Here is an 8,882-nt window from a genome sequence, read left to right on the forward strand (position 1 = left end):
AGACTAAAACTAGCTATCAAACACTCTTTGTGATGTCAAAAACTGATCTTTTCGATCTCGATGAATGGCTTAGTGTTGCTCCTTAATTCATGAATGTGGTGATGGAATGCATATTCTCTTTACAATACTTTCCATTAAATATCATGAATATTCTCTAACAGAACTTGACATTCTTTCTCTTCTCTATTCAACGCCGAGATGTGGTTAGATATTTACTCTAAGATATACATAAAATGGTTATATTTCCACTTTTAGTATTTATTTAGTAATTGTGTTCACATTTCTACATCGTACTTATGTTGGATATATATTTAGTTCCATCGACTTAATTTAGTGGTGACTTTTTGGATATAATAAAATTTTATTATCTATGATACATGTTTACATTTGTGTTATCTTTTATCACTAGATATTGTAAATAATAAATATTCATTTATTGTCTTAGATTAATGGCTTGGATATCTTGATGATATTTTCATATTGGATTTTATACTTGATTCATGGCTTTGATACAACAATATCTACACAGTTTAACTACTACTTAAATAACCCTCATTTTCGGGGGCATTCTGAATTTTATTTGCACCTTTCACTAAGCTGTAGCATTATGGTTGAGGTTGAATTACTTTTTTTGTGGACAAAACCATTGGAAATTCAATTACTAGGAGATTCATGGGGATGGATTCATCCTCCACCTTAGTCATGCGGTACCCAAGGATTATTCGGTGTCAAATCTATATCATGATTATGGTAGTTTATCTAATAGACACTGTCATAGATGCATCAAATCAGTTAGATCACTCACTTCTTTCTTGATACTTGTGTCTAATGACCATATGCAATAATTAATAGTTAAGAAATACATTTTGGACCAAATTCATCTGATTTCATAAACTGTCATAATTTTGCTTGTTTATCCTTCAATATGCTAGAGTGCGTGAGATGAAAAAAGAAAAATATTAAAAAAAATGTTCATATTAGTGCAAGACATTTTGAAATGGTCAGCATCATGAAAGCTAGATTGCAGGTTCATCACAAAATACAATGAAAATTTTCAAATTTAGATGACAAAAACTGGTGTATTTGCTCAAGGATGGAAGGAAGGACTGAAAAACAAGTTCTTCATTCTTATAGGTGTTGTAATTATTTCTATTTCTGAGTATTAAGTGTGAAATGTGCCAATTCATATTTTTGCATACTTAAAGGTGTTGTGACTATTAAGGTTCTTAATTTCCTTGGTGATTAGGGAAGCATATTATTGTAGTTTGGCCATCCAATCTAATGGAAGAATAAGCATATAACAGAACATCTTTTATTGGTATTTGTTTTGATTCTAAGGAGAAATATGAACTTTATAGATTCAAGCTTTTAAGGTCGGATGATCAATTACAACCGCATCAATTCATTAACATCCCGGAGCATAGAACCAAAGCCCAATTGTTGTGGCTCCAAACATATCTAGAAACATTCTTAAATAAATCTTTCCTATCAAGATTTCATGCCCAGTTGCAGCCACACTATCCTTTTGACATACTAAGAAGGAAGTTGAATCATTTTTTCTAACAGAGTTTCCATTTTTAGCAATCTTACAAGCTCGCTTGTTAACTTACACAACCATATTCACATTAGGCTTCAGTGGATAGGGTCAAGGAATTCAATGAGACATGGGATGAATTATAGACAATGCGGAGCCTCTTCCACCAAATGCTTGACCTTTGCATATGCTTCTAAACACTATGACAAGCTATTGTCTCATTAAACTCTAGTCCTCAAGAATGTTTCCCTGAGATGAATATAGAGATGGGATTGCAATAGAGGTACTAGAACAACATTTCCCAAAATGTTTTTTTCTACTATTCTAATAAAACACCCCACTAAAAATGGTCAAACCTAAACTATAATTTCGATGATTTGGTATGAAATTGATGTTAACTTATAAGCAACAAGTTCTTAGATCTCTCATCATATGTTATATATTTGGTTAGAAAAAAATAGTGGGAACACGAATAAGATAAGTGATCAACATTTAAAATTCTCACAAGAACAAAAATAAGTTGTTTAATGTTCTAAGAATGAAACCCAACTATTGCAGTTAATGATTTTGAGACCAGGTGTTAAGGTAATTGGTGAACAATAATAACTACTACAACTAATGTTTTTGAATCTTAAAGTACATTACCTTCCAAATAAAACTAAAATACGTTACCTAATTACCCTCCTACATAGAGCATGGTGAAAATCATTTTCTCTCCACCATCACAGCGGTTTTGCAGGCTCAGGGAGAGCAACGAAGTGTTGCATAAGCCATTAGGGCATAGTTGTGCGCCTGAGATGAGTTGTTTGAGAGATGAAACACGGAAATAGAGGAAAGTGAACCGAGAGGGAGAAGGCAAGAGATATAACAGTTGGAAATCTGAGTGATAAGAAGGAAACACAGAGAAGATTGAGAGATAAGCTGAGGAGATTAGCAGAGAAAGCAGAGTTAGTTAAAGAAAATCTCGTGAGAAACAAGGTAAGATCGAAACTTGATCTCCCTCAATAAATGAAATAGATGTCTTATGGGAAAATCTCGGTATTCTTTTTATAAAACAAAATTTAGACTCCAGGATATGGGAAGCACTCCAACCTCCATTTGTCATTTGTTAAATGTTGTCTCTGCCATCAGTCAAAGTGTAAGGTTTTTGGAACGGAGTTTAATAAGTGGCAAACATTATGAAATGTAGGATGGCTGAGCCACGACATAGAGAAAAATAGCAAAAATAATTGCAAACAGGTAACTCAACTCAGATCCTCCACGTTCACTCATGAAATTTCCAAATTAAATGATGAAACAAGATGTTAATTAAAGTTTGATTGCATAATTAAATGCTTTCACCGAGATTGAGTAATGAAACAAAGTGTTTAGTTGTAGTTTTGATTACATAAACACATGTTTTTTCCGAGTTAAAACAGTGTTTAGTTGTAGTTTTGATTACATAAACACATGTTTTCACTAAAGATTGGGTGATGAGACAGAACGATAAGTTAAAGTCTGGATGCATAAATACATGTCTTCACCAAATTGGTCAATGAAATATATTTTTGAACTTGTATTGGAATGCATAAAACAAATAAATTCGTTGAATACATAGTGAAATATTTATGGTTGATTGCATAAACAATGGGTTCAATTGCATAAACAGTGAGTTCAATTGCATAAACAGTGGGTTCGATTGCATAGGCAATAGGTTTAACTCCACACAATGGCCTTAATTAAACAACCAGTGAAAGAAGAAATAACTCCAGTCTGACATATGAATGATTTTTATGACCATAGGAGAGTTATAAGAAGAATGAAATTGAAAGGATAAGTCATGGTATGACTTTGTTTTTATAAAAAACATTCAAAATCAAAACAGAGTTCGATTTCCAATTTCTTTCTTATAAACACTGATATGCATAAAGAGGAATACTTCATTTATATGGACAAAGCAGAGTTTTGGTGAAAGAAGAACAGAGCCAAGAATGGATTTTACATCAGAATAAGTAGTTTGTTTTTTTTTTCATTCACAAAGGTTAATGTTTAAAAAAAAAACAGTGATTCATTGTTGTAGTGAAACAGAGACTAAAACAAGCCTGGCTTTATTATTTCTAAAGAGTATCAGGAGAAAGGTAAGCCTCCTACAAACTGAATCAAAAAGGATTTTTATGCATGAATGATTGTTATTTCCATTGTTAAAATTGAAGTCAATGACAGTAGAAGGGTATATCCACTGGTTTTCAGAAAATATGACCACCAAAATAGAACCGAAATTTCAAATTGAGCAATGGAAAAAGGAAACAATAGAAAAATTATATCAAGTAGGTCTTATAGGGTTTCTACAGAGGTTTAATGGTCAGAGTGGGGATATAACCAGGGAGTTTGTGAATAAATATACCTAGGATCAAACAATGGTAGGAAACTTAAGCATCCTATTGACTACATAATACATCTCCCAAGCATTAGATTTTCCATTGATAGGGGAAAACTATCATTTGTGTCTCATTATATGGCAAAAGCAAAAAATTACTCAAATGAAAAAAGATTAAAAAAAATAATATAAAAATATCAATTAAGTGAGTTGAGTTTCATACTTGTTAATTATAAAAAATAAATGCTAAATTTGTAACAAAGCTAACTCACAATAAATTTTGATAAAAGCTATAGTGAACCTATTTAATGGGTTTAGAAAATATAAATAATGTTATAAAAAGTAAATACTAAATTTGCAAATAAGTCAACTGATAATAAATATTGGTAAAAACTATGGTTAATCACTCACAAAATATAAAAAACTTTATGTAAAGTTAAATTAAATGCTAAAACTCTTTAAAAATATATATAAAAATAGAATTAGAATTTCTAAACAATTAATTTTATATATTATATTTTGAATAATATAAAATATGTTATTATAATCATAATTAAAAATTTTATTATCAAAAATTTAAAATATATTTTAAAAATTTTCAAAAATAATTTTAACATTTTGTTATATGTTATTTTCAAATTTCTATTAAAAAAAATTGATTTTATAAACTTGAAAGGGTAGTTTCTTGGGTCACGTTTTTATATATATGAAAATATGATCATTTTTACTAGTATTTTAATAATGAATAAAAAATATGCTCACTTTTTATTTTTAAATTTGTTTAGCAATCTTTAGAATGTTTACAACACATCTCTTAAAGAAATTGGAATTGAAAAACATAAATCAATAGAGAAATGAGGGGTCGCAGTTTTGTCACTACTTAAAAATTTACGTAAAATATTAATGATATCTTTTAAAGAAAATGAATAAATTAGATAAAAAATATATATTAAATTTTGGAAAAAATATGACATGAAAATGAATTTAAATTGACATGTTTTGTCTTCTTTTACCACCACCTAATTTTTTATGATTTTGTAAATCTATGAGTAAACTTTCCAACTCCATTTATTTTTATAAAACTTCTTTGCCACAAAAAGGGAAAAAGTGATACACATTAACATGCTTTTACAATATACATTTCAAGAAGAAAGCATGGACTTTCTTCTTGGAAAAAATAGGAAGGGAGCCTTTGATAGAGCCAAAGGCATACCCAGGGAGTGGTTCGATGAGCCATGGGGAGAGCTAGTCTTGATCATTCAGAAATTCTTCACATGTGTGAGACGACAGAGTGTGGCACACTTGTATCATGTCAGGCTCCTCCAACACATTAAAGGGGAAGTCAAAATAAACTTGCCATATTTCTTCTCTCGAAGTCTCATCAAAATGATAGAGTCAGTAATAAATGAGAACAAACCAAGAGAAGCTCAAGTCTATCATCAGGGACTAATAAAAATACTTGTAGAGCATCAAGTCAAAACACAGGGCATAATTTGGAATGAGTTTTTAATCCAAAACCAATATGAAAAACATGTCATTAAGGAACAAAACAAAACAGAGTAGGAAACCAGGGGCATCATGAATTCACCACTTTATCCTAGAACCATGTCTAAGAAGAAAAATAAAATTGTTATGGTTGAAAAGGAAACATCCATCATATCCACTCCTAGGAGGCTTAGGAGAAAAAGCCCAATAGAAACAAGTACCAAGGACCAAGAAGCACAAATTGTAGAAACATGTTCTATAGAGAAATAGGTAGAGGATATAATCGGAAGATTAGATTAAAAAACTCTAAAAAAAAAAAACTATATTTTGATAATGTGGAAGCCACATCATTTGCAAAAGACACACAAGAAATAAAAAAAGAGTTACACTTGAGCAAAATCAAAGAATTGACAGACTAGCTAGAAATAAACAAGATTCTGGAAAAGCACTTGAAGAAGGAAAATACAGCATTCAAGAAAAATAATGCAAAGTTAGTAAAGGAGAATGAAAAATTAACTGAAGAGGTAGGCAAACTAAATATAAATAATGACATACTTTGAAAACAGACATTCAAGTGGCTTAAATATAAGAACATGTGGAAGAACAAATATGAAAAATAGAAGGTCAAGGCTACTATGTATAAAGAAGAACACAACATGGGGATAGATTATCTGTTAGAGGCAGCACAGTGAGAGGCATCATGGTGAGTAACAATATTCATAGCAGGGGCCAGGAGATCCAAGAGGAAGAAATAAGCATGAGGACATGCTTGTGAATCAGCAAGGGGGAGATGTTGGCCCTCATTTTTTGTCTATTTTTTCTTAAGAAAACCTACTTAATTCTTATATTATCCATCCATTTTCCATCACATCCACCTCATTTTGATGTATTTTATGCATATTCAGGTATTTAATTTTAATTTTGCAATTTCTAGAAGTTTTTATGAAAATTGAATTTCAAGTGCAATTTTTGGACAGAATCATAAATTCCCATAATAGCTATATAGATGTCATATTTACAAGACACCTGGGCACGAGATGGATAAATATATGGAAATATTGAAAAGTAAGACTGAACTAACTCCAATTGGTTTGGTAAAAAAAAGCTAAATCAGGCCCGGTCAAAGCTGGTCAAATAGGACTAGTCATCCAGAATATCCCTAGGAAATAGGGCAGTTTTATGATTTCATGGGATTGTCCATATTTTTAGTAATAGATTGGATGGATTTGACTTGGATAGGTGGATATGGATAGATATATTTGTTAGAGATACTTTAGATCAATTTGTTTCATATTTAAGCCAAAACTTTGAAGGCTTATGGCATGCAAAGTTTGTATAATTTTATGTTGAGACATTTGAATATTTGAAGTTAATTTGAAAGATTTGCTCTACTTCCATTTTGTTGTTCATTGGTGTGTATGATTGACTAAAGTTGCAGTAGTTGATAACCTCTTCAAGTGTGCAAGGGAATGGTGGAGAACCCCCACTCCAAGCTAAGTACACTTCATTATTAAACTAGCTTAATTTTCATGAATTAGTTGCTTCAGATTTGTTTACTTGTTTTGTTTCAGATTTTCTTACTTGAATTGATGTGTGATGATTTATGTTGCCGATGAATCTTAGTTTGTTTATCATTTTGATGAGAAGGGACAACAAAGTGTTCAATTTGAACTCTCCTTCTATTAAATTAATGAATCATAACTAGAATTCATCTTTATTGTGTTCAAGCAGTTTTATGAAATTTCAGTTTTCTAACAACAGCATAATGATAAATGAATTTGTGATAAGGAATATCGAAGATCTCTTAAGTTAGGAGTCTCCTTGATTGTTTATTTACGCATCTTAAGCTGTTGTTAATTAATTATTTTTTATTTCTATTCATCAAGTGATACTGTAGAGGAATGACACAAATGGATCTCTTAAGTTAAAAGCCATTTCATCTCTCATATATTGCAGAAGTGAATTAGAAATTATTTAAATAGATTTATATTTGTAATATGCACTTCCTTAATTCTTTATATTTTATCTTCTAACCTTGGCTACATTTGATATCCATACATTGTGGACATGCGTCCAAGTTTTACAAACCTGGATTGATAATGAAATACTTGTGCTAATAAATTAGCCCAACACCTTACTTGTGCACACATAAGTGGATCAAACCCAACTCCATGTCCTTCTTCAAAATTCATCCCCATGTTGGGCGGGAATTGAATATGTATCATGAACAAGGGATCCTCAGACAAGTGGTAGACACCACTATTGATTGGAGACTGGGTGGTATTATACTTTTATGGCTCCGATGTTACCTCAGATGATAACATGGTGTAGTACTTATATCAAATTGGTTGTCAAATGGTTCAAGAAAACGATGCAAGAACAATATAGTATTTGTTGTGATAACTTTACCATGTGCAATGATGTTATGGTTATGGTGGCTTACCATCGACAAAGGAGACATCATGTTGAGAGGAGGCTACTTGGGGTTCAATGCAGGAACTCTAATTTTTATTTGTTCGAAGGAGTTGTCATTTTGAGTTTTCTTTTAATCCACGGAAGTGAGGAAAGTTTCCAAGTGGTGTTGAGCATCACCTAGGAAACTTCCCTTGGCTTGTTAGTTTCATATTATGGCTATTGGACCATAGGGCTAGTAATTACTTTGTTATCTTGAAGTTTCCATTTTCAAATGTTGTTCATAGTTACTATTCAACTTCTATGTAGGGTGGTTTCTCTAGGAAGAAGCAAAAATTTGGACAATTTGTGTGGTTCAAGCCTTGGGCTACCTCTGAGCTTCCTTTCCCAACTTTCATGGCTCTCTATGAAGGTGGTAATAGGTAGGTGTGGGCTGAACCTTGTTGGTTAGCAAAGGTCGGGGGTGGTGGTTTCAATGCTTGTGTGGAACAAGTTGATTGGCTTGTTTATGGTTTATATCCAATGGCACATCGATGTCAAGGGAAAACTAGCTTAGATGCCAACAAAGGTAGTTGGAAGGGCCATGGACGACACCATTAATCACAAGCACTAACCTCTTGTGTGCAAGTAGCAATGGAGGAGGCCACTAGTAAATTCCTCGCCACTACCCTGTCTGTAATACGAGTGGAATTTTCTCTAGTAGAGGACACCATATTGTTACAAAGGAGGAACATGTCATACATTGAATTATTGGTGGAGTTGGGAGATTGGGTGATTGATCCTGGTTGCACCCATATCTGAAAAATTCAATACTTCTAGGCAATGGATGTTTACTGATAGATGAAATCATTGTGGGTAAGGCCTTGTAAGGGAAAGGGGAATTGTAGATGAGAACTGAGATCCAACTAGAGGGCATCCAAAGGCAACTGAATCTTCTAGATCAAAAGCTCAAAATCTTTGTTGAATTTGATTCTAATATCGTCTTCACAAAAATGAAGACCACTATTATTGACCAAGACCCCATCGAGGTGGAATCACCCAACAACTAAATTTTCTTATGCGGAATCTACCAACTTTTCTTTCTTGAGTACTATG

This window comes from Pinus tabuliformis, chromosome 4_2 (assembly GCF_031772625.1).
Source record: "Pinus tabuliformis cultivar Carrire ecotype Pingquan chromosome 4_2, CPIR1, whole genome shotgun sequence".
NCBI classification, from domain to species: domain Eukaryota; kingdom Viridiplantae; phylum Streptophyta; class Pinopsida; order Pinales; family Pinaceae; genus Pinus; species Pinus tabuliformis.